A 25,987-nucleotide genomic window follows, 5' to 3' on the forward strand; every position below is an offset into this window, starting at 1 on the left:
CTTGTACCCATTAATATTTTATTCCTTTTAGGCAACAATTTAATCTCGTTTTTAAGGAGGTTAAGGACAGTACATTGATTTGCAACAGAGTATTCCACAATCTAACCTTCTGCATAATGAATTATTTTCTCGGCCCAACCTTGAAGGTTCTATCTTGAAGGCAGGCCCTATGGATTGTGACCCTGTCACTGATGAGGACTGTAGGACCTGACCTCTCCCCAGTGTCAGCAGCAGTCACCCGATGATGATTGTGTCATTTGGCCAATTTAGTGGTCAGTGTGTACACCTTCCAATTCAGGATGGTTGTCCCTGCCTTTGAACCAGGAGCACAGGTTCAAGTCCTACCTGTTCCACAATTGAGTCTTAAGATCGCTGAACAGGTTGATTTATAAAGTATATCCAATTCAGGGTGGTGGGCACCTCTAGGTGGGAGGGCCAATAGAAGGGTTGCTAGCATACATGGAGATGCAGCCTGTTGTGTGAAGAGAAAAGACTCTCCTATTTTGAAGTGCCTACTCTCATTTAAAAAAAAATAATGAAATTTGGCCCAGCTAATCTACTGCCATTGTGGCTTTAGGGGTGAGGGGGAGGGGCACCGACTGCAGCCAGCTTAATGGGGAGGAACCTCCAAGTCTTCCTGGAGCATGTGATGACCAGTCTGCCCAGGGATTGAGCTCCTCTTGGCATGTTGCCAACATCACTGGGCAGTGTGGGAGCTGCAGTGATCGCTGACTACTTTTTTAAGTTTATCTCCTGGTGGCTCACTGTTCCACGCCAGTCCTGGCTCCAGGAAGATGGGATGCCGAAGGACTGGTGCTGTCGAACCAGCACACTAGCCAGTGGTGGGGAATTGTGTGTTCACCTGTATCCATTCTCGCCCCCAAAAATCCTCCACAGAAAATACCTTATATTTGTGTAGCATTCTTTTTAACTGAACAAACCTGTCACTATGTGCCTTTCACACTCTTTAGAATATTTTTAATTATTTCTTAAAATTTCTTAGCTCTAACAACTTAAGTTCTAGCTCTCTGAACAGTTACTTCAGATCCAGGTGAATTGATGTTGCATCATTCACACTGTGTTTAGATCTAATCTATAATGTGAACACATTGTTCCAGGAATATTCTATTTAAAGTTACATATAAGTTCAAACTTTCCCTTTTAATGATCAGTTTGTCTACATACAAAGATTTTTCTGTCCTACTTGTGCTGTTGGAGGTAAGCTGTAACAGTATAAATTTTGTCTGCTGATTCTGACAGCAACAATAAATATATATTTACAATACACTGCATTCTGATCTCTTCACACAATAGGAAAAACAATATTTAGATGTTATGAAAACTACAACTGATGGACTTCTCTCATACCTGTACCTCACATTTCATTGCAATGATGTTGACTTGTAGCTCTACCGGAGAGATAAGAGCTTTACACTCACTTATGTTTGCCCATCATGTGTTTATATACTGTTCCAAACAGTGTCTCGTTGTTTCTCAGGAACTTGCTTTGGGTCCATCTTTTCACTCCGAATACTTAAACAACCCGCCAACTCTCCAGACGTAGTTAACGTCCAGCATTCTTGAGGCCTTCTTTGGGCACTATTTTGAATTTGCAGCAACATCCATCACTTGAACCGGGTGAGGCTTGATTTATAGAACTTCCAGTCAATCAGATTGGCTGATCACGCTGTACAAAGGGTCTTTGAAACCAGATTGGGGCAGCAGTCTTGCCCTCAGCCAGTTAGCATCTCGCTGACCATTAAATGTCAGTAGCTGGTATCTACAGGGATGCATTCTCCATTGACTCTGTAAATGGTGGAACAGAAAATCCTACTTTGTAGCATCATTCCTGACCACTGCTCTTACTGGCACCACTGGGAATGACAGAGCTGTTGCCCAGTCAGACTGGATGGCATCTTCCTGAGGCCAGGCTTGTGCCCGAGAGAGGGGTGGAGATGTCATCTCCAGTCAATCAAGAGGGTTCAATAGCTGCAGGTTGGCTGTGACCATTTGGAGCTGCCTTCCCCACAGACTCCAAGCAGCATCAGAGGAGCAGGAAACCTGACGTTTCGGGCTTAGACCCTTCTTCAGAATACACCTTGTTATCTTAGATTCTCCAGCATCTGCAATTCCTACTATCTCTTCCCCACAGACTCTCCAGTCGGCAGAATGGGAAACCCTGTCATCCAAAAAAATCTTGTGTGATATTGTAGGAAAGGAAATTTTATTTTTATTTTCTGTTAGCAGCACCATAAAACAAGAACCATAACATCATACACTGCAACGTTATGGTATGTGTCTCACAGCTCCGTCTCTTGTGACATTCAACCATTGTTAATACCACAGCACCTCCAGTTTCTTTAAAAACACTTCAACACAAAAATACCTGATTATGATGAAAATAAGGTAAAGCTTGAATTAGAACAATGAAGACTCATGAAGCAACATATCATACAATCAATATGAAATGTGTTTTCCAAACACCATGTGAGAAAACAGTGTTTTTGCTCATTTTAGGAATACAGTCAATCTGTTCTTTGGTCAACTGACCACCCTGTGCAGTTGTACGAACAAAAGCTGAACGAACTTTAGTATCTAAAATCTAAAGCCAACTTTTCAACTCTATTTCTTTGGTAGACTATTGTCAAGTTCTGTTGAGCGAATCTGAATATGGAAAAATAAATACGACACGGGGACAATGTGCAAACTCCACACAGTCACCCAAGGGCGGAATTGAATCCGGGTCCCTTGTGCTGTGAGGCGAGTGGTACTAACCACTGAGCCACTGTGCCACCCAGATCTGTTGTTCTACTTGTTCCCTGCACTTCCAACCCCATGCGGCTCACTGCTGTCTGCTTCCGAAGGTCCATGTATATGACACTATGATTGATATCATTGATCCAGTCCCAATGATCTTATTTCTCCCTGTGTTGATTCTATGGTTTGGATCTTTGGTCTGGGGTAGGGAACTTGATCATTTCTGGGTTACGACTCCTCTCTGCATTGGATTTAGAATCTGAAAGCAACTTTCATGCAGAAGACCAATTAACACCATAGGGATCACACCCACCTGGGGAAACTGGAAGGCTAACAGAAAGCCCTCTAGCATACAGAGAGGGGTAAAAGAAGGAGGCCTGAGAATGAGGCACCTTTCAGTCCTTACAACCATTTTTCCAAGGTTTCACTGCTACCAGCCTGCCCTTTTTGAAGGGGAAGTCTGTTGCCTTGCCCATTTAGAAATTATAGTTATGGGGTTGTTTTAAAAATCCTACCTGAACACTGCCCTTTCCTCATAGCCCAGCTCCTCTCACTGGCTATGTTTCAATTATAGAATCCCGACAGTTTAGGAGTCGGCCATTCAACCCATACTGAATCTATGAAGAGCATCCAACCCTGTCCCACCTTACCCTGTCCCTACATTTCCCACCCTAGAAACAATGGGCAATTTAGCATAGCCAATCCACACAGACTTCACTATGTGCAGACTCCACACAGACAGTGGCTCAGGATTGCTTTTTTACTAAAAGAATGGTGGATCTGTGGAATAGTTTCTGTTTGTCTGAATCCTGTTTCAGTGTAATGCTTCAAGTAAAAGCAGGACCTGTCTCTGACTGGAATATGTTGTACCATATAATAAAGCATGGTAGATAAAAGTATTCACTACCTTTCTCCTTCACTTGGGTCAATGTATTCTGCAAATAAACAACTTTATAGTATAAATAGATTCAAATTTATGCACTTCTGACAAAAAAAAAATTAAGGTCTCATATAAAATTCAGCATTTCATATGAGAAAAGTTGTAAAGTTTCCCTTCTTGGATCGGAACTTTCATTTTGAGGTCGAGAGCGTGAATTGTAAATGTAATTTACATCCATGCGGTGAAATGCAACAAAGACAGTGAACCAGTTCTGTATCAATGAGGTGTTATTCTCATTTGACACCTATGGATTAATACTTCAAGTCCATGGCACTTAGGAATCTAAGAGAAACTCAAGGAGTGAGGGTCCCATTAACAGGACCATTGGGTTTTGAGGAATTTGCTGATGTAGCCAAGCAAAATTTAGTTCATGTATTTTAAGTAAAACTTTTTTGAAAAAGCCAACTCTTGATCCTTAGGTTTTGTTGTCTTGTAGGACATTGATGTTATTTGAAGGGGTAAAATATTGTAAAACTATTAGATTGGCAGACTGTCACCAGGTGGTGTACCACAGGGTCGGTGTGAGGACCTCAGCTATTTGCAATCCAGTTTTAATGACACCTGAATGTTATGACTGTAAGTTTGCTGATGCTGTAATCTTCAGAAGGAAGGTTTGAGGAGGCTGCAAAGAAGCTGCAAAGCAATCTAGACAGATTGAGTGTGTGGGCAAGAACTTGACAGATGGACTATAACTGGGAAGTATTGGTATCCCGAGACCAAGGCAACCTGTACAAATAAGTCTCCACATAATGTTGTCTTACTTCATGTTGTTTCACACTAATGTCTTTAAAGAAGTAGTCTCAGTGTAACTGTTAAACATTGTCAGTTTCAGTTTAATGTCATTTGCCAGATTTCCTTTTCTGTATGCTCTTCACTAATCTCCTAACTCCATACCCATGGCTGTCAGTCTCCTGGCCTATTTTCCAGTGTTACCTCCCTGTAGATATTATCTCCTGGTCTTGCCTCCTTCTTGCTCTTGTGTTCTGCCTTCGTGACCCCCAGCTTCTCTCCCTCCAGCTGTCATCTCCATCCTACCCTCCAGTTCCAGTGTTGCTGAGCATGCAGCCTGTCTTCCTGGTTTTGCTTTGCCCAGGTCTTACCTCCCATTCGCTCCTTCACTTAGGCTCTAGATCTGTTTTCTCCCCTGGCTCTGCCACTCACACTGAGGTCCTTGACTCCATCTGGAGATCAGTCAGTGCAAGTATTTCTGGGAGTCCATCTGCTACATGCACTGTTCAACTTTTGCCAATTGATGGAACCTGGTCAACCTAACAGTACTGTAAATAGTAAAAGCGAGTGTAGTAATGTTTAAATATCGTTGTACTGTATTTGTTTTATGTTTGTGATGCACTTTATTTTGCAAGTTATTCCAGCTAGGAGAGCACATGTACAGCACAGCATTTCATTTATTGCGTTTTTCTGGTGAGAAACATCTGACTGAACCTACCTCTAGCTATAACATTGACTCTTACGGGAAACAACGATTCACTTTAAGTCATGACTTTCAGGAATGTAATCTGTTTCAGTGTTACTGTAACTATGTAGATCGTTTGATGAGACAGTCCATATGCAGCGCTCTGTAAGTTTGATGTCCTTACTTAAGGAAGAATATACTTCCTCAAAGAGTGCAATAAATATTCATTCAACTGATCCTGGGACAAGGTAGCTATGAGGAAGCATTGAATAGATGGGGAAAATATACCCTGAATTTTAGAAGAATTTTAAATCTTGCTGAAAGACATATAATTCTTAGAAGCTCAGAGATCGTCAGAATTGCTGATGCTGGAGTCTGAGATAACACAGTGTGGAGCTTGAGGAACGCAGCAGGCCAGGCAGCATCAGAGGAGCAGGAAAGCTGACATTTTGGGTTGGGAACCCGAAACATCAGCTTTTCTGTTCCTCTGATGCTGCCTGGCTTGCTGTGTTCCTCCAACTCCACACTGTTGTCTAATTCTTAAAAGCGTCGGTTTGGATAGAAGCTGGAAGGGTGTTTGCCCTAAATGTTAAGTGTCTGTCATTGTATCAGAATAAGGGTTCAGCTATTTAGGATTGAGATGAGGAAATATTTGTTCAAGCAAAGTGTTGTGAATCTTTGGAATTCTCTATCTCAGAGGTGTGTGGATATTCTGTTGAGCATATTTAAGACAGAGACTGGTAGCATCTTTGGACATTAAGGGATATGGGGATAATACAGGTAGAGTTGAGATAGAGAAGCCAATTAGTCTACTCCTCCTGGAGGAGTATTATTTACACCATAATAAAAGATATCAAATATAACTGAGTAAAAGGATGCTTTTGGAGGGCACAAGTGCAGGTTGGTGGCTGTGGTTTTTATAGGCCAGAGGCTTTTCCTTTGCATTGTGGAGTTAGGGGTGTTGATCTTACCAGTACACATTGTATGGGATCGTGCTAATCCTTTAGTTCAAAATTGTATGGTTAACAAGGCAGTTGCATGCAATTCTATAGGAGTTATGATCAAGCCTTCTTGGTGGTGTGAGGGTTAGAAGCCGTTAACATTAAGACAAAGGGTTACAATGCAAATAAACAGGTGGCCCTTTCCTTAATTTAATGGAAAGTCAATAACAGTGTTTGCAAGATAGGTGTAACTTGCAATTCCACTGTGCAGGGGTTGTCTTGGAGACAATCGTCTCTGTAGAAGCTTATAACACAATATTTCTGTTGTTTTTCCAGTTGCATAAAGAGGTAAATGAGACAGTGATTGCTATTAGAATTGAATCCATACAGTGTGGAAACAGGCCATTTGGCCCAACAAGCCCACACCGACCCTCTGAAGGGCATTCCACCCAGAACTGTCCCCTAACCCTGCATTTCCTATGGCTAATGCACCTAACCCTCACATCCCCTGAACACTATGGGCAATTTAGCATGGCCAATCCACCTAGCCTGTACATCTTTGGACTGTAGAAGGAGACCGGAGCACCCGGAGGAAACCCACACTGACACAGGGAGAACGTGCAAACTCCATACAGACAGTCACCCGGGGCGGTAGTGAACCCAGGACCCTGGCACTGTGAGGCAGCAGTGCTAACCACTGAGCCACTGTGTCGGCCATTTAATTTTGAGAAGCTTCCAGAAAGTTACCTCTAAGATCAGTCACATGCAGCCATCTTTGTGAAGCTGTTTAATGCTTTTAAAGCAGTGACTAAATACATATATATCTAAAACCATGACTTAGCAATTGCTTTCTTTACTCCATGCATGATGATTAACAGAAAAAATATAAAATCAATTTGTTTGTAAAAGGTCTAACAATTAGAAGCTGAACAAATGAGACTGTTCTCTTGGAACACAAACTTTCAGTGCCAGAGAGGTCATTTATAGTAAAAAACACTTATTGCATAGACTGAAATTCTCCAATCCAGACTTTATAGCCAGTTTAGTTTGTAATTACCATGCAAATATATGAATTTCAGACTATTTAATATTTTTTTGTGATAGTTCCAACAGAAATGTTTGGTTTGCAGAGTTAATGGCAGATTGGCACATCACTCCTATATTTTCATGTGGAATCACTTCATAAGTTGCTTTTTGTGCACAAATACAGGTAAATGCTGCCAGCTGCATTGTTCTTTTGACAGTAAATTCTAACCCAATCTTTTATAATATAAATGGCTGGGTCAATGGCTTTAGGGAAGATAGAATATTGTATGCATCTCAAGCAATTTTTATGAATGGGCAGATCTACATATAGGAGCTGAAAAATGTTTGTTATTTTACTATCAGCAAAATGTTTAACATTATAACTTGTGCCAGTGTTTAAATATATCACTTGAACAAATCATAATTTACTGAACAAATGATTTGACTTCTATGATGGTTCTTGCATAGTTGCAACCACTTACGTTATTTAGCTCAATTTAATGCTCAAGTACAGCGATTTCTGCACATTACATCCCCAAGGCTGATTTCCGAGTGCTAACAAATAAATCACTTGAATTAGTTATGAAGTAGAGTTGGTGACAATTCCAAGGATATGGGAGGTTGCATTATCATGTTAAATCAGTATTACTGTCAGCGCGTATTGAAAACAGTTATTTCTGTTGTCAATCTATATTAAACAAAATGTGCTACATTCGTTACATTGTCTACCTTTGTTGCAGATACCTTTTGAAATTCTATGGACAGAATCCTTGGGGATGTGCCAGTACTTCCAGATAGAGGAGCCAATCGGTTTGAAAACCGCTGTACTGTTTTGGACCATGTGCAGGCTCCTGTGACTAAGGGAGCCTCTAGTTATAATAGAGTGCGGCTTTCCAATGTGGCACATTGCACAAAACAAATGCATGAAAGTGGGAATTTGACCAGTGATACTGGTCTTCTGACAACTACACTATACCTTTAACATTAAGCAAGAACTGAGCTGCAAATGTTGGTACCAATGAAACATTTACTGGCACTTTGCCCTATTTATTTTCTGCTTAACAGCTCATTGGAGCTGGTTGGACTTGCATGTTACTGTTAATTACATTTTCTGGCTGACAGCTTAGTGGAATTTAGAATGTAAAAGGTTGTAGCCCAGCAATTGACTATCAACATTGTGGACATTGTTGATAAACCCGACACAATTTCAAGAATTGCAGTTTAGCTTAAGCTCAATACAATCTTGACTTCTGGTTGTAAGCCAGACTTTGAATTTGCAAGACATAGCTCATGAGAAAAAAGAGCCCTGAGATCAGTTGGTTTATAAAGGTATGAACAGCTGATAGCAGTGGAAAATATAGGTCCAATGCCCCCCCTGCATCTTTGTGTATATTAAGGTATTTCATTTGTTCTGGGAGGAGATGGTAAAATGTGGAATATTGTATTTTCCAAAACTTGGACCGAAGAGAAGAAATTGGGCTTTGTGAGGGATTGAAATATGTCTTTAGCAGTGAGAAGTGGATTCTACTTTTTCTCATGGCACTAATGATAAAAGATTAATGCTTTAATCAAACTAGTTCCTTCTCATTTTAGTTGCCTTCTAAGTGAACTGAGAGACTTGTTTATGTAACATCTAGTTTGACAATAATTGGATTTCTCAATTTAAACATAAAAGCAACATACTACAAATGTTGGAAATCTGAAATAAATCAAAAACTGCTGGAAGTATTCTGCATCTATAGAGAGAAACAGTATTAGTGTTTCAGGTTTTCATTTTCTGCTTGGGGATTTTGCAGCCAGAGATTCATGGAGTCATAGAGATGTACAGCATGGAAAAGTGAAATCATACCAAAGTTGTATGAATTAACGCTGTGAACTTAAATTTAACAAAACCAACAGTTCTCATGCTGCTAATGTTAGCTTGCATGATGCGTTATTTTATAGTCAGGGCTATTTTATAATGGACCTTGCAAGAAATATTCTCCTGCATTGTGGATCTTTGCAAAGGTTAATTTTGAAAGATGACTTTGCAAAATATAAAGGCTGATAGCAAAGGCTTGTGTAAGTATATAAAAATGGAAGACAGCAACTAATGTTAACGTTGGTTCCTTAGAAGATCAGATTTGAAAATAAGGAACACAAAATTAACAGAGGCAGTAAATCAATTACTTTGCTTCAGATTTCACAGCAGAGGACTCTGAAACTCTCCTGAAAGTAAAATCGAATGCAGAAGTTGTAGAAAAGGACGAACTTAAAACAGTCACTAGGGAAAAGGTACAGAGGAAAGTTTTAGGCTAAAGGCAGTCAAATCACCAGGATCTGAAGGCCTGCATCCTAGGGTCTTAAAGGAAGTAGCGGCAGAGATAGTGGATGCATTGGTTATAGTATTCCAAAATTTCCTGAATTCTGGAAAGGTTCCAGTGGATTGGAAAATTGGTAATATAACGGCCTTATTCAAAAAGTGATAGAGGCAGAAAGTGGGAAACAATTAATTTAATGACTGTTGTTAGAAAATTGTTGGATCCAGTATTAAGGTAATAGTAATAGGACATTTGGAAAGTCAAAACACAATCTGTCAGCTTAGTTTTATGAACGGTAAATCATGTTTGAGTTATTTGCTTGAGTTCTTTGAGGATGTAATAAACAAAGTGGATAATGGGAGTCCTGTAGATGTAGCACATCTGGACTGCCAAAGGCATTTGATAACTACCGCACAAATGGTTACGACGCAAGTTAAGATAGTACAGGTTAGGGGGCAATATATTAATTTGGATAGAGGATTGGCCAACTAACAGAAAGTGGAGAGTTATGATAAATGGTTCTTTTTCTGGTTGGCAAGTTGGCAAGTTGTAACTAGTGTGGTCCCATAGGGTTCAGTTCTCCTGGCTCCAAATATTTACATGCTGCATTATTGACTAGGGATAGAATGTACTGTAGCCAAATTTGCAAATGACACTAAAATAGGTGGGAAGTTAAGTTGCAATGAAGAAATTTACAAATGGATGTGGATAGATTAGGTGAATGGGCCAAATTTGACAATGGAGTTTGATGTGAATAAGTGTGAGGTTATCCATTTTGGTCAGAAGAATACAAAGGCAACCTTATTATCCAAATCGAGAGAAGCTTCAAAATGCTTTAATGCAGAGAGCTCTGGGTGACCTTGTGCATGAGTAGCAGAAAACTAGTATGCAGGTACAGCAGGTAAGAAGGAGGCCAAATGGAATTTTGGCATTTTTTGCTAAAGGAATGGAGTATAAAAGCACAGAAGTGTTGTTACAACTATACAAGGCATTGGTGAGATTACATCCGGAGTAATGCATACAGTTTTGGTCACTTTACTTGAGAAAGGATGTAATTGCATAGGAGGCAGTTTAGCAAGGTTCACGAGACTAATTCAGAGATGAGGAGCTTGTCTTATAAAGAGAAATTGAATAATTTAGGCCTATATGCAGTAAAGTTTAGAAGGATGAGAAGAGATCTAATTGAAATGTATAAAATTTTAAAGGGGCTTGACAAAGTAGTTAGAGCAGATGCTTTTCCTTGTGGGGCAATCTAGAACAAGAGCTAAGGGACAGCGGATTTAAAACACAGATAAAGAGGAATTACATCTCTCAAATCTCTGATTCAAATACATGAATCTGTGGAATTTTCTACCCTAGGGTGTTGTGGATGCTGGGCACTGAATACATATGAATGGGAGATAGACAGACAAGGTCAGTAAAGCCCCTGAGGAAATCTCTGATAACCAAAATTATGAAACTCAGAGTCATCATTGAACCAATGGCAAGGAATGTTAGATCTTTTGTAACATAAGATTATTGGAGCATGGAATATTTTACTGTAATCATCTATTCAGGCAATGATCATAATATCATTTAAATGGGCATTGGATAAACATTTATTTAAGAAGGACAGGGCAGTGGGATCAAAACAATCCAATAAAGGGCTAGCAATGGCACAGATAGACGGATTGAATGCTTTTCTGTGCTATACTTTGTAAATGTAGATTCTTGACTTACTTTTACAGAGAAACAATTTTCTTGACTTAAAACTTCGATAGTGTTGAGAATAGAACAGGGGAGCGCTTTAATTCTCAGGTCAATGTGGTCAAAAATATAGTTCTGTTCTGTATTCTACTGAAATATTTTTTAGTACCTTATTTTCATCAAGTGGAGAATGTGAGTTAAGAGTATATAACAGGCATTTGTTCTTTACACATCAGTTTATGAAATTTTCAATTTTTTAACATGCCTTTTGAAACTATGGAAAGTTCCTGCAGACACCTCAATGATTTCTTGGTTGTGAAACTGATCCATGAAATTATCCTTATGAAGCTGTCCTTTGCAGCAGGTGCAATGCAAGTCTGTTTTCTTCTGATAAGTGAAGGTTTAAACCTGAGTTTTACATAAATGGGCTTTCAATCTGGCAGGCCCATCTGTGGCTCTCTGAAAGTATGAGACGTGATCTGTTTATATAGTCCTTTCGCCTTGAACTGACAGTGCAGTCTCTAGTGGTGTTAGATTTTCTAAAAGCAAAAAAGAATTGCCTTAATATAAGAATATTACGATTTGAAATTTATTTGAAGTAGTTTATTTGAAGGAGGGAAGAGGTTTGCTGTAGAAAAATTACCTTAAATCTTTTAAAATGTACAAACATCTTGTGGAGAAATATGGTATTTAGAGGACAAATTGAAGTTGCTTTCCCAAAGACTGTAAGCAATGAATGATTCATTCACTCTACTTGGTAATGAAATCAGGCCATTCAGTCCATGAGGTGCGCACCAACCCTCTGAAGAGGGTCTTACCCAGACCCACCTCCGACCCTATAACCCTGCATTTCCCAAGGCTAATCCACCTAACCTGCATGTCCCTGGACACTATGGGGGAATTTAGCATGGCCAGTCCACCTAGCCTGCACATTTCTGGGCTGTGGGAGGAAACCCATGCTGACATGGGGAGAATGTGCAAACTCCAAACAGACAGTCACCCAAGGGTGGAATCAAACCCAGGTCCCTGGCGCTGTGAGGCAGCAATGCTAACTACTGAGCCACTGTGCCTCAAACATCACTTGTTCTGGCAACTCTGATCCTTGACACTTGCCAAGTATGTTGATGGGCTTTCCTTTTTAATTTTTAACAGAGCGGAGAAAACAACTCAATGACCGAGACACTGGTTGTTAAGTCCAACAGAAGTTGTAATGACAAATGATTTTTTTTTTCAAAACCAAGTTGCTGAAGGAAGGTTGCACCGTGCGGTGAAGGTGTATGCCAACGTATTGTTTGAACTTGTTATACGTGGAAAAGTGTTGCACTTTCATTACTTTGTGTTATCCAGGAATAAAGTGCAATCTTAAACTAAGCAGCTTACTGAATTGTATTGGGCCTCATCGAACCACGTTTTCAAAGTCTGCCTTGAAAGTGGTTGCAGTTGCAATCATACAAAATACATGAATATCTCAATTAGATTGAAAGGAGCTATTATTGGTTTAAATGCTGTTTGTTTAGACATCAAGCAGAATGGGTGTCTCCTTAAATGCAATGCAGTACAAACATACATAGGAGTGACTGGCACTTTGTACCACAGAGAATACTGAAGGCAAGGCCTGATCGAGGAACGTGGGATGCTGACAGCTCAAGGTTATTAGTTCATTCTTCAAGATGAGGGTGAATTTGTGATTTTGTAACCAGCTGTGAGGAAAGGATAAGTGATTTTATTTTGGGTTATTGGTTCCATTAACGTAGTTATATAACACAATGTCCAGGAATTTTTGATGTTTTAATATTGTTGGCTTCAGTTGTACGTATCAGCAATTCTACAGGGAAGATTTGAGTTTCATCTGCAGATTTAAATTATTATGCAGAGTGAGAGTTTCTGGCATGTTAAAATGCCACATGGCTTTCTTTTAAATAGGATTGGGATGAATACTCAGAGCAATGGAAAATCTTATTCCCATAAACACTGCAAACAGATGGCTAATAGCTTAGAAGTTAAAATTGAATCAAGCTATGACTACAGTTGCTTTTTAGATGATTGACATGATAACTTTATAACAGAATCCTTACCATTTTATGTTGAAAATATTAATAGTTCAGATTTTGCAATGAGCAACATTATGGCACTTGAGGCAGGCTTTGAAGAAATTTGCCGACAAACACGACCTCTGTTCCAAAGTGAGGATTTCACAGTTCCTGATATTATTTTCCCGGTATTAAGCTGTAGGTGATCTCTGGATTTCCGGCAACAATATGAATAAGCAACCATATTGACAGCTCCTCACTAATGTCAAACCAGGAAGTAACATAGAAACAGGAGTAACCCTCGCCTGTTCCGATGTTCATTAAGATCATGGCTGATCTGTTGTCCAACTCCTTATATCTGCCTTTGGCCCATGACACTTAATATCTTTGCTTAACAAAAATGTATCTACCGCAGAGTTAAAATTAACGACTGATTCTGCATCCACTGCCATTTGTAGAAGAGAGTTTCAAACATCCACCACCTTTTAGGGGTGGCATGGTGGCTCAGTGTTTAGCATTGCTCCTTCACAGTACCAGGGACCCAGGTTCAATTCCACCCTCAGTATTTGTCAGTGTGGAATTTGCACATTCTCCCTATCTCTGTGTGGGTTTCCTCCAGCTTCATCCCACAGTCCAAAGACATGCAGGTTACATCAATAGGCCATGCTAAACTGCCCATAGTATCCAGGATGTGTGGGCTAGGTGGATTAGCCATGGAGAATGCCAGGTTACAGGGATAGGGTAGGGGATGAGTCTGGGTAGGATGCTCGTCAGAGGGTCAGAGTGTAATCAATGGGCTGAATGGCCTGCTTCCACACTGTAGGGATTCTATGATGCTTTATGTGTAGATATGCTTCCTAACATCTCTCCTGAATGGTCTGACCTTAATTCTCAGACTCTACCCACTAGTTCTAGAATCCGCAATCAGTGGAAATAATTTATCTTTATCTACCCAGTCTTTTCCTGTTAATATCTTGAACACTTCAATTATATCACCTCTTAACCTTCTAAATTCTAGAAAAAAAAGGCCTAATTTGTATAATTTCTCCTCATAACTTTAGGTGCCATTTTTGTAAGCCTGTGTTGTACTCCTTCCAAGGCTAATGTATTCTTCCTAGGGTGTCATTCCTACATTTGCTCACTTTTTCAATGTAATTTTACAGAAGCAAAACTAAAAATTTTGACGTACAAATTGGATTATGGTAGAAGTTTAAGCATCTGTAGACATTTTAGCAAACATCGAAGACATTTGACGTTCTGTCAATAGCTTTCTTTTTCTCAGGGCCACAGAAGTTGTTCAGCAATAACTAAAACAAAGTATTCTTTAATGAATGGTAGGTTTTATAAAATGTTCTGGGATTGTTAATTTAATGAAGGGTAAAATGGAGGAATGAAAACGATTGTAATTCTTTGAATTCTTTCTGACAACATGCCTGGGCACCCTGGTTACCAGTGGCATGGGAAAGTCAGGTTGAGATTTAATGGGAGTGACAATTCCACAATTTGCATGGAATCATAGAATCCCTACAGTGCACAAAGAGGCCATTTAGCCCATTTGAATCTGCACCAACCTTCCAAAGACCACCCCACCTGGAGTCACACCCCTACCTATCTCCATAACCCTGCATTTCCCGTGCCAATCCACCTAACCTGCACATATTTGGATTGTGGGAGGAAGCTGGATCCCCTGGCTGAAACCTGTATAGACACAGGGAGAATGTACAAACTCTACACAGACAGTTACCCAAGGCTGGAATTCAACCCGGGTTCTAGCCGCTGTGAGGCAGCAATGCATTGTCCTCATTGTTTTGGTCTGAGAGGGTTAGTTTTGGAGATTAAGGAGGACTAGTTTTGGCATTAAGTAGGACTAGAATTGGGAAAAAGCATAACATCTTAGAATCTCGGTTATTGTTATCCTCAGTCTTAGCAACAAATGTCTAACTTACTAAAGTAACTTCTACATAATTAGGCTTTGAGGTCAGAAGTGGGATGTTCGCCAATGATTGCATAATCTTCACCATTTGCGATTCCTCAGATACTGAAGCAGTCCGTGTTCAAATGCAACAAGATCTGGACAATATCCGGGTTTGGGCTGACAAGTGGCAAGTAACATTAATGCTACACACATGCAAAGCTATGACCATCACCAGTAAGTGACAATTTAACCACCACCCCTTGACATTCATTGGTATTACCGTCACTGAATCCCCCACTATCAACATCCTGGGCATTGTCATTAATCAGAAACTTACCTGGACTCACCACATAAACACAGTGGTTACAAGAGCAGGTCAGAAGCTCGGAATGCTGTGGTGAGTAATTCACCATCTGACTTCCCAAAGCCTGTCCATCATCTGAAAGGTAGAATTCAGGAATACTCCCAACTTGCCTGGACGAGTGCAACTCCAAAACATGACACTATCCAGGACAAAGCAGCCCACTTGTCTGGCAATGCATCCACAAGCATTCCTCCCCCCTCCACCGACGCTCAGTAGCAGCAGTATGTACTAGCTACAAGATGCACTGCAGAAATTCACCAAAGATCCTCAGACAGCATCTTCCAAACTCACGACCACTTGTATCTGGAAGGACAAGGACAGCAGACACATGGGAAAACCACCGCCTTCAAGTCCCCCCTCCAAGTCACTCACCATCCTGACTTGGAAATGTATTGTCGCTCCTTTGCTGTCGCTGGGTCAAAAATGCTGGAATTCCCTCCCAAATGACATTGTGAGTCAGCTCACAGCAGGTGGACCACAGCAGTTCAAGAAGGCAGCTCACCACCACCTTCTCAAGGGCAACTAGGGATGGGCAAGAAATGCTGTTCAGTCAGCAACTCCCACATCCCACAATTTAATCAAAAAAAATTGCTACCATTGCAATAAACTATGTCTCGTTTAAGAGCTTTTTACCATTAAGATTCACTTTACTACTGAAAACCAAATAGACCAGGAGATCCCATCAAGGAGAGAGCATGGTGGCAGCAAACTGTACCATCTGCAAGCTGGAAGCATTTGACATTGCAACACAAACAATATGCTGATCCGTCATGGGAATCATTGCATATATAACTTAAGGTAACAATTGTGAAATAAGATTCATTTGACCCAAGAAGGGAAAAAAAATTCAGAAGAAAATTGAGATTACCGCGTTAAGAACACCATTGCTCCAAGTAGACGCAAATAGTCAATTTGCTTCACTGCTTAACTACTTGTCGATGCTGTCAGCAGCACTCGTGGAAGTAACGGCAGGGCAAAAGCAGTACTTCAGAGGAAGTGCTTCACCCCAGAGCGGGAGAGCAGCATAGAAAAAACTGTGGGCTGGGAAGAAAGTAAAAACTGGTTGGACTGGGAAGGTACAGGGCCCTTACAGAAGAAGGCTTTGTGAGAGTTGGTTCAGAGCTTCCTTAACATTTAAAAACACTGGTTAGGGACAAGGAAAACTTTAAATTAACAGCAGAATGAACTGCAAAGGCTGCAAATTAGAAAAGTGTACTTACAGCTCGCAACAAACTGCAATAGTGAGTGGATGACACAAAGCATGGCTACAGCAAAGAAATTATGAGCCACCAAAATTGCAGCACTGGTATTGGTGTAAAACCAGATCTAAGGCAACAAAGGACAACTTAAAAGTCTAATCAGGCATAATCTAACAGAAAAAGACTGTAAAGAGATGGTGAAAAGTACAATAAGAGTGGGACATCCAGAGTTCAACCTTTGTTTGGGGCTGGAAAAATTAATTAAGGCTGCAGGCACCAGGATTTATTTCTAAAAGATCTGAAAAAGGACAAGCATTACTTATTAGGCCATGAAAGGCAAGAAAATGTCCGTTTTACCTTCAGAAGGCACGGAACTTTGACCAGAAACCTCTAGTAGTCTGTGCTGAGGTATAGTATTGCTATGTTACAAAACGTAAAGCTTTATAAGAAGGAAAATAAACCATAAAGCCTTTAAAACAGGAGTGGCACGGTGGCACAGTAGTTAGCACTGCTGCCTCACAGCGCCAGGGACCTGGGTTCGATTCCACCCTCGGGCGACTGTCTGTGTGGAGTTTGCACATTCTCCCCACGTCTGCGTGGGTTTCCTCCGGGTGCTCCGGTTTCCCCCCACAGTCCAAAGATGTGCAGGTTAGGTGGATTGGTCATGCTAAATTGCCCATAGTGTCCAGGGATGTGTAGATTAGGTGGGTTATTGGGGAATGGGTCTGGGTGGGATGCTCTGAGGGTAGGGATTCTATGAATATGATGATGAGCATTGTTGTATTGAAGAAGAAAGAATACAATTGTGAAAGATAATAAAACATTCTTGAGATGCTGCAAAATTAAAACACTAATGTACAAAGAATAAATAAACATACTCGAAAGGCAGTGCAGTGGATAGCGAAGAAGATTACATCAAATTACAATGGGACCTTGATCAGACGGGGTGATGAGTGGCAGGTGGAGTTTAATTTAGATAAATGTGAGATGTTGCATTTGGAGGGGCAAATCAGGGCAAGACTTTTACACTTAATGCTAAGGTCCTGGGAAGTGTTGCTGAACAAAGAGACTTTGGAGTGCAGGTTCATAGTTCCTTGAAAGTAGAGTCACTGGTGGACAGGGTAGTGAAGACGGTGTTTGGTGTGCTATGAAAACAGAATTCTATATCAGTAAAACTCTGGGTCATGTCCAGAAGATGTGTAGAAGTAGGACAGTTACAGAGCAACAAAAAAACATAAATGTTATTGTAGTAGAGCCGCCAGCATTGCAAAAGACAATCAGTACACTCCTGGGGGAAATGGGTGAACCAACCATGTCTAGTTTGACTGACTTATTTCTTTTAGTGTATATCTCATTTATTTTAAGTTTGATACAGCGACAAGTGTCACTGTCTTTTCAAATTATTTATTAAGGGTGGTAAAACAGAAGTTACAGTCTGTAGAGATGAAGTTGCATGGTCCAAGTGGACTAATTCTCAAGGTTAAAGGCAATTATAAGCAACATTATAACACAAAAAGTGCAAGGAAATAGAGAATGTATACGTAAATGATAATCAAGAAGTCTTATGCTTGATCATGTACATGTGGCTTGGCCTCCAGTTTCTTGAAGTAGCAGAGGGAGTTTAACTAATAACTATGGATAGTGAACAGATCAAAGGAGACCAATTTATACCAAGTCTATCCAAACACATACCAGTCATAAAAGCTGGTCCAGAAAGAAAAAGTTGTTGATCAACCAGTCAAGGGGCAACTTGTAGAATATTTCCTTAGGTTTTCTAGACTCATGTTGGGATCCAAAATGAAGAAAGAGTCTTTTGATATTTGCTATGATGGTGTGAGAAATATGTTTCATATGCCTGAGAAGAACCAGTGGCCAGCAAGCCACAATGATCTCAGGCAAAAGGTTGATGGAGAACGTGCTACCATTCGACAGGATTGTGTCGAAGGATGACCAGACCAAAGTCCAATAAGTTGGATGAGAGCATTTACTTTGAGCACCATCAATATTTTACAATTATAGATGCCTTATGACAGATGACAAGTTATTTCAGCTTTGGCTTGTGAGGATTTCCTGGAGGGAATGCCACTTTTATTTAGAGATTTAGGGATTGCCACTATAGAGCCAGCAATCAGCCAGTGGCCTGGTTGCCAAGGATCTCGAGACGTTAAAGATCTCTTCACTTATTGTGAAATCTGTGATTATGCTGGATTATCAACACTGGAATATTCTATCATCATTAAGGAACAGTTGACAGAAGTTATCAAAGCTTGAAAGAAGATGCAACTTCATAGAAAAGAAGTAGGAGCACAATCCACTTTAGCTCACTGATCCATGTTTAACTGAGATAACAAGGTGTAGAGCTGGATGAACACAGCAGGCCAAGCAGCATCAGAGGAGCAGGAAAGCTGATGTTTCAGGTCGAGACCCTTCACTGAAACTGTTTAGTCACCAAGTGAGCCTGGTGAAACAAATTGTAACAGCAGATTTAGGTTTGTATTTGAGGGCCCTTCTGGCACAATGGTAGTGTCCATGTCTTTGAACCAGGAGGCCCAGGTTTGAGCCCTATCTGCTCCAGAGATGTGTAGTAATGTCGCTGAACAGGTTGATTAGAAAATGTTAACAACATTGAACTTGATGTCAGATGATGAAACAATGTGGGTTCAAGAAGAATATCTCAATTCCTTATCTTTCAAGGAAGTGTTAGTGAATAAGCTAAATCTTCAAGCAGTCTTCAAGTAGTAGGACTGAGAATGTCAACATATTGGATTTGCCAGTAAGTCAACTACAGAGGATAAATGAAAGCATCCAAATCAATAATCTGCACATTGAAGCGAAGAATTTACAGACATCAACACACATGAATCAGCAGACTGAGAAGAAGTCATTTGCTTACACTGAAGATCAGTGACAAATACACACTGGCTGATGACAATGAGATGGGATGACAAATGCCTGCAGATTCAGGACATGGTCAAGAAGAAATTGGTTCAGAAGTACAGGATGTTGAACAAAAAAAAAAATTACGTCGAAGTGTAGCCATCTTGCATGAAGGAATTTAATGAGGTTACAATGATGTTATGGGGCAACAGGAAAGAATTCCTCTGTGAAAGCATTCAGGAGATTTATGGGTCCTCCAGCTAAGGCTAGACTACCTGGTAGAAACAATGTCTTCAGTGCAGGCCATCCAAGAGATGAGAAGTTCTCCAATGTAGAGGAAATTTATAGACCACACAGGATCAAGGTCAACAATCCTCAAACCAAAGACCTACCAAATTTCTGAGTCCATAGAGAACACATTCTGAAAGAATAGCAAAACTTCCAGGCCACGTGAATTCATGAAACCGATGTCTTTGGGGAGGAAGGTAGTGGCAAATATAATAATGTAAATAAATGTATAGTCGTTAACTAAGAGGGAAGAAAACTTGGCAGAAGATGTTATGTAAGGTAATGTTTGAAAGGGTTAATGTTGGGGACTGAATTAAGCTTCCTCAAATCTGGTGACTTCATAAGGGCTCATGTGGGATACAGAAAAGGATAAATCTATTATCATAGATCTCCTGGTAGTCTTAGTTACAATGTTTAACTCACTTTTGCCATGTGGATCTGATTGGTATCATCTTGTGTAACGCAAGAGTCTGTTCTAGTTAAGACTAAACAATATTTTGAAGTAGGCCTTTAGACCCTTGAACGGAAAAGAATGGTGGCACCAAACTACCCCAACCATAAGCTGGTAATGGCAATGTGTACAACACCGTTAGTGATTAATTAGTGATTTTTTTTGGTGGAGGCTAGTTAAACTTCAAAACAAATGGGTAAAAATAAAAAAAGTGTACATGTTAGAAATTGGAAATAATAACATCAGTTGGTCAGATAGCATCAGTGAAGAGGGAAACAGAGACATTTCTGCCTTGCTAAGTATTTTCAGCATTTTTTGCTTTTATTTCAAAATTAGTGTAGCTTGTTGTAGATTGCAAAGCCCTAGGTAGGAATTATCACAATTTTCACAAATAGAAAATGCAGTCTGGGCAGTTTGAAGGATAAGAATTTCTCCAGTTCTAATTCAGACTTTACTATTGAATCATTAGAAATTGTTGCAACTATCTTTATTATGGTTAGGCGTTCATGAACTGATTTGAAACTGTGTCATATTTGATCCTCATCTACCCCTAGGAAGACTGAGGAAATGATTGTTATACCATTAGAAATGATGAAAGCATTAAGCTTTGAGTTTTATGTGGCTGACCATGGTCAAGGTGATTTGCTTCTCTGTAGGACCTTGTACTGCAGCAGCATGAATTGTTCTTGATGCAGAGATACCATTCCTGCCTGAGTGAACATTCAGTTTGAAAGCTTATCACTGGGTTTTATTGAATGGTAGGATGACAAGCTGCAACATGTTTTTTGGGCCCTCTGAGGTCATTCCATTCACTGTGGTATAGTACTGAGCTGGGAATACAATTGGTATTCTACAACCGTTATTAGTGCACACAGCACTTTTTCTTGCCTTTCATTGAGAGGAGAAATGTATTTCAGATTGGTGTTTGAATTCTGCTGGTTAGAAATGTTTTCAAAATTTTTAAAGCCTACTTTCATTGGGAAGTAGTAATTACAAGTGTACATAATTTATGGAAATTAATAATGCAGTACATAAATGATCAGCGAAGGACTGAAAGTTGATGAGCTTTTGCAGCATGTACAATGTATTTAGCAAATTAAACGTTGAAGCAGTCTTCTGTTCCAGAACGTGCAGTGCAGTCGTTAAATCTGAATTTGTAAAATATTTTGAAAAAATACTCAAAAGGCATTTCCTCTCACTGGAAACATAAATTGATCGTTTAATGTATTTAAAAAACAAATATATGAACCCTGTTATTTTGGTCTGTCTGCTTCATGCAAATAATTGTTGGGCAACTGTTGACATTGCTTGTGTATCCAGCAACTAAGAGAAGTGTTTGTGTGTGGTATGACTTAATTTTTGCCATTATATCCCTTCCTGACAGGAAACATTGTTTCGTTCAGTTTTGCTTCAGTTTTCTTAAATTAGGAGCTTTGCGGATTTAAGAAACCCCTGTCATATTCTCACCTTGGATGGAGCTACATAGATATGTGTTGTTGAAGTCCAATCTGGGTATGTTCAAAGTTCGATAGGTTTCGGGTTTACTGCTGACAAAGTTAATTGCCAAATCATTTCAATGAACTTTTTTTGCTGGTGGTTTTTGAATTTGTACTGAAGATGTGGAGCTTTGTATTGGGAGCAATTGTTGGGAATTTACATCAACGTCAGCAGGGTCCATGTCACTTTGACTGAAGCTCTGCTGTGAGATTGCATTTGTAAAATCCAGCCTGTCGTGTTTATATTCAGGAAACCCTGGGCAAAATATTGCAATGATGTGTTGAGTGAAGGTACAAAGAATAACGATGTGTCAAGGCTCACGATTTATCCTTTACGGGTCCAAAAGAAAGCCTATATTCTGTATTTCATAGATACGTAAAATATTCCCAGCATTGTAACATGCCAACCTGGCTGTCGAAAGGAAATGTGTTCAAGCAGCCTGGTGCCCATGCCCAACTGTTTATTGATGTGACATAGGATAAAAATCTCTCTTGGTAAGCAACACATCCCAGAGCCCTGTAGAACTGATGGAGATAAACTATTTCATCATACTGGAGCCAAAGCTGTAAAGATGGGTTGTAAAACAGGTAGCCCATATACTAGAATGTGGTTACAAAGACTGTGTAGACATCCTACCAGGCCTTGCCCAAGATGTGTGGGGAGTGTGGATTTCTGGAAGAAACTTTAGAGCTGCTCATCTAACTGTGCATATTCTCACCAGTAACCACTGCTAAGCAGCAGTGACCACTTTTCAGTTTCCAGAGCTTGCTTGCCTGTTTGTGTGTGTGTCTCTCTCTCTCTTTCTCTTTCTGAAGTGAATAAGTCTGTGTGTATACTGTTTGTATGAATGTGTGACAGACCCTTACTCTAGCTCTCTCCCCAAACCCCATTTACGCAGTGGGCCGGGGAAGGTGACATATCCAGGCTGAAAGGCAATGGACCTTTGAATCCCCATCCCCATCCTCATGTGAATTATGCTGAGGCCAGCTTGTTGCATTTGCATAGAACGTTGGTGTTAGTTAAACCCAGCTCCTTGCTGACCTCAATTGTTTCCCATTTCTCAGGTTATCAGGATCTGGGACTTTGTCACTCTGTCTCCAGCTCTGCTTCATAAGCGAAAGTTTAAACAAGTTTTATTAATTGACTGTGCTGCTTGACATTTTCAATTACCATCTTCATGAATTACTCATGTTTTATATTCTCAATTTATTGTGTTGATGTTTTTTGCTCAAGCAGGTTGGGTTCTCTTCATATCTCAACTTTTTTATTTTGAAATTTATGTTTAATGTTGCACAAATTCCGAATTTGTTCATCCCCTTGAGCGCAAGAAACATTGCTGTGTGGTTCCTCATGGGAAAACATTGGACAACCCTGCTGTAAATTGGACAACGATATTCTCATCCGTGCAATCTGCCTTTGTTTTCAGTTCTTGTGAAACATGAATTGGAGATGTACGTCAGATCCTGCCCCAGAAGTAGTGGGGAAGATGATGGAAATAGCAAATATTCTGACTGGTTGGCACCTTACAGATGCCTGTCTCCTTCCTGTCACCTTAGCAATCAGGATCTGGGTAAAGATGTGTGGGCAATCTTTTCAACATGGCACCCCGAAAGCCTCTCAGTGATTAATCAACAACTGCTTAAGGTCTTAGCCCATCACTGGCTCAATTTCTTGCCTTCCCGGGAGGGAGGAAAGATGACACAGTGTGGAGCTGGAGGAACACAGCAGGCCAGGCAGCATCAGAGGAGCAGGAAATTTCTGATTTCTGAAGAAGGGTCCTGCAGGCTTTCCTGCTCCCCTGATGCTGCCTGGGCTGTTGTGTTCCTCCAGCTCCACACTGTGTTATCTCTGACTCCAGCATCTGCAGTTCTTGCTATCACAGGTAGGAAAGATGTTTTCCCCTGATGGGATAAAAAGCAATCGATCTGCTAGAGTAGCGGGGTCCTCTATTTGCCCCAATCCGGGAGTAATTGATGCAGAGAGGGGGTTAACCACTGAAAACCAACCCCTAGCCCTTGCCTGTAACCAACCCCCATAACCCTGATGCCAGAATTCACTCCCGTGAAACAAAGCGTATCTTCGCACGGTTCAGTTCTTCATGGCTGAGTAGCCCGTGGCTCTCCCTCTCTCTGCAGCCTCCACTGACTGCCAGTCTTTGATTGGCTAGTAGCTTCATATGAGGCAGGACTTTGTGATTACAGCTTCTGATAGATAAAGAAGCCTGCTGGATTGGTACTTATCTGATGGACCTTCTCATTGGTGGGTATGGGCATTAGTTGCTCTTAAAGATGCCCACATTTCTTGCCATGGGGTATTTATTATATTGATAATGAGTTCATTCAGCCCATTATGTCCATATCAGCTCTCTGTACGGCAATTCACTCACTCCCATTTAATTCCACTCTATCCCTATTGTCTTGCTTGTTTGTTCCTACAAATGTCAATTGATCTTCCTTGTAATATCACTCATAGGTTCTACTTCAACCATCCTCGTGGGTAGTGAGTTTGTGGCTTTTACTTCTCACCATATTTATATACCTCATCATCTTAGCTGACACCCGTATCTCTTGACAATGCAGCTGTTGCCAAGTGCTGCATTGATGTATTCATCTAAGCAACCACTGAACACCTGGGTGGAAATTGAACCAATACATTTCTTATTCAGTCAACTGTACCACTAATGAATCATGCTGAATTATATCATGTGAAGAATAAATAAACTAATTGTGTGATTCTATTAGAAGCAAATGTCTTCGCAATAATATCTAAAAGGTTTTGGCTTTTATAAACTTTCAGTTGATTCTGTTCAGATTCTCTCACATTTTAAGGGGAAGCAGAATTCAGACAGGGTGAGGACGGTATGTAACATTGGTCTTTTGCAGGACCCAATAATACAGAAAATCTGTCGCAAATGCAATAACCTGCAAAATTGTAAAACATATAAGAAATAGGGAGGAGAATGGGCTACATGGTCTTTTGACACTGCTCTGCTTTTCACCAAAATTAGTTAATATTAATCTCAACTCCGGTTCGCAATAAACAACTGCACCTCCCAGTCGCGAACCATTTCAACTCCCCCTCCCATTCCTCAGATGACATGTCCATCCTGGGCCTCCTGCAGTGCCACAACGATGCCACCCCAAGGTTGCAGGAACAGCAACTCATATTCCGCTTGGGAACCCTGCAGCCCAATGGTATCAATGTGGATTTCACAAGCTTCAAAATCTCCCCTCCCCCTACCGCATCCCAAAACCAGTCCAGCTCGTCCCTGCCTCCCTAACCTGTCCTTCCTCCCACCTATCCCCTCCTCCCACCTCAAGCCGCACCTCCATCTCCTACCAACCAACCTCATCCCGCCCCCTTGACCTGTCCGTCCTCCCTGGACTGACCTATCCCCTCCCTAACTCCCCACCTACACTCACCTTTACTGGCTCCATCCCCGCCTCTTCGACCTGTTTGTTTCCTCTCCACCTATCCTCTCCTCTATCCCTCTTCTATCCGCCTCCCACTCTCTCCCTATTTATTTCGGAACCCCCTTCCCCTCCCCCTTTTCTGATGAAGTGTCTAGGCTCGAAACGTCAGCCTCTCTGCTCCTATGATGCTGCTTGGCCTGCTGTGTTCATCCAGCCCTGCACCTTGTTGTCTCCATTTCATGCTTGATCTGTCTATTCCCTGATTTCAACCTTTTTACGAAGAGAGACAGTGTGCCAGCTTTCTTTCCGGTAATTCATTCAGACTGGGTTACAATAAACCAAACCTTGTAAGAGAACATTGATATATATGATGAGTATCCCCCCAGTGCTAGATGTATACAGTTATTGGACAACATTTAGTAAATAATCCAAACTGTGCTACGAATTGCACCAGAATCCAAGTTAAGGTGCTCATTTAGGCTCATAGTGCATTTCATTTGCATATTCTAAAAGCTACATATAGCTTTGAGAACCAGAATTTTGTACATGCTCACGTTGCCCAAAACACACCAGCTGGAGACTGGGCCAGTACTTGGAATTGGATTTGAAAGGAGGTATAAATACTCCGAGCTGGATAAGCAGACACAATGAAAGTAAAAGAATTATTAAGTATTCAGTTGAAGAGTCTGTCCAGCATTAGTAAGTGCAAGTATACTTCAGAGTTTTAGACTAACTGAATTGTTGGGCAGAATCTTGGCAAACGAAAGGAGATGGGCAGGGTCTGTAATCCTGTTGCAATCTCTATATCAGGACCATTAGAATCTACTTTTAAGTGGAGAGAGATTACAATGCTTTGAGATGCAGAGTTATCTGGGTGTCCTAGTGCAAG

At 40.6% G+C, this 25,987-nt stretch overlaps 1 protein-coding gene across 2 annotated transcripts in view; it reads left to right on the plus strand.

Moving 5' to 3' along the window:
- The window catches only part of mpp2b (MAGUK p55 scaffold protein 2b), a 526,590-nt gene that overhangs the window by 172,166 nt on the left and 328,437 nt on the right, over positions 1-25,987 (plus strand). The window contains exon 4 of one of the 2 annotated variants that reach the window (XM_048614628.1): positions 7,819-8,086. The exons of the other annotated variant lie outside the window; for it this stretch is intronic. The gene's annotated coding sequence lies outside the window, so the exon portion shown is untranslated. The remainder of the gene's footprint in view (positions 1-7,818; positions 8,087-25,987) is intronic. 2 annotated transcript variants of the gene reach the window in all.

Source organism: Rhincodon typus, chromosome 30 (assembly GCF_021869965.1).
Source record: "Rhincodon typus isolate 14 chromosome 30, sRhiTyp1.1, whole genome shotgun sequence".
Taxonomy (NCBI): Eukaryota; Metazoa; Chordata; class Chondrichthyes; order Orectolobiformes; family Rhincodontidae; genus Rhincodon; species Rhincodon typus.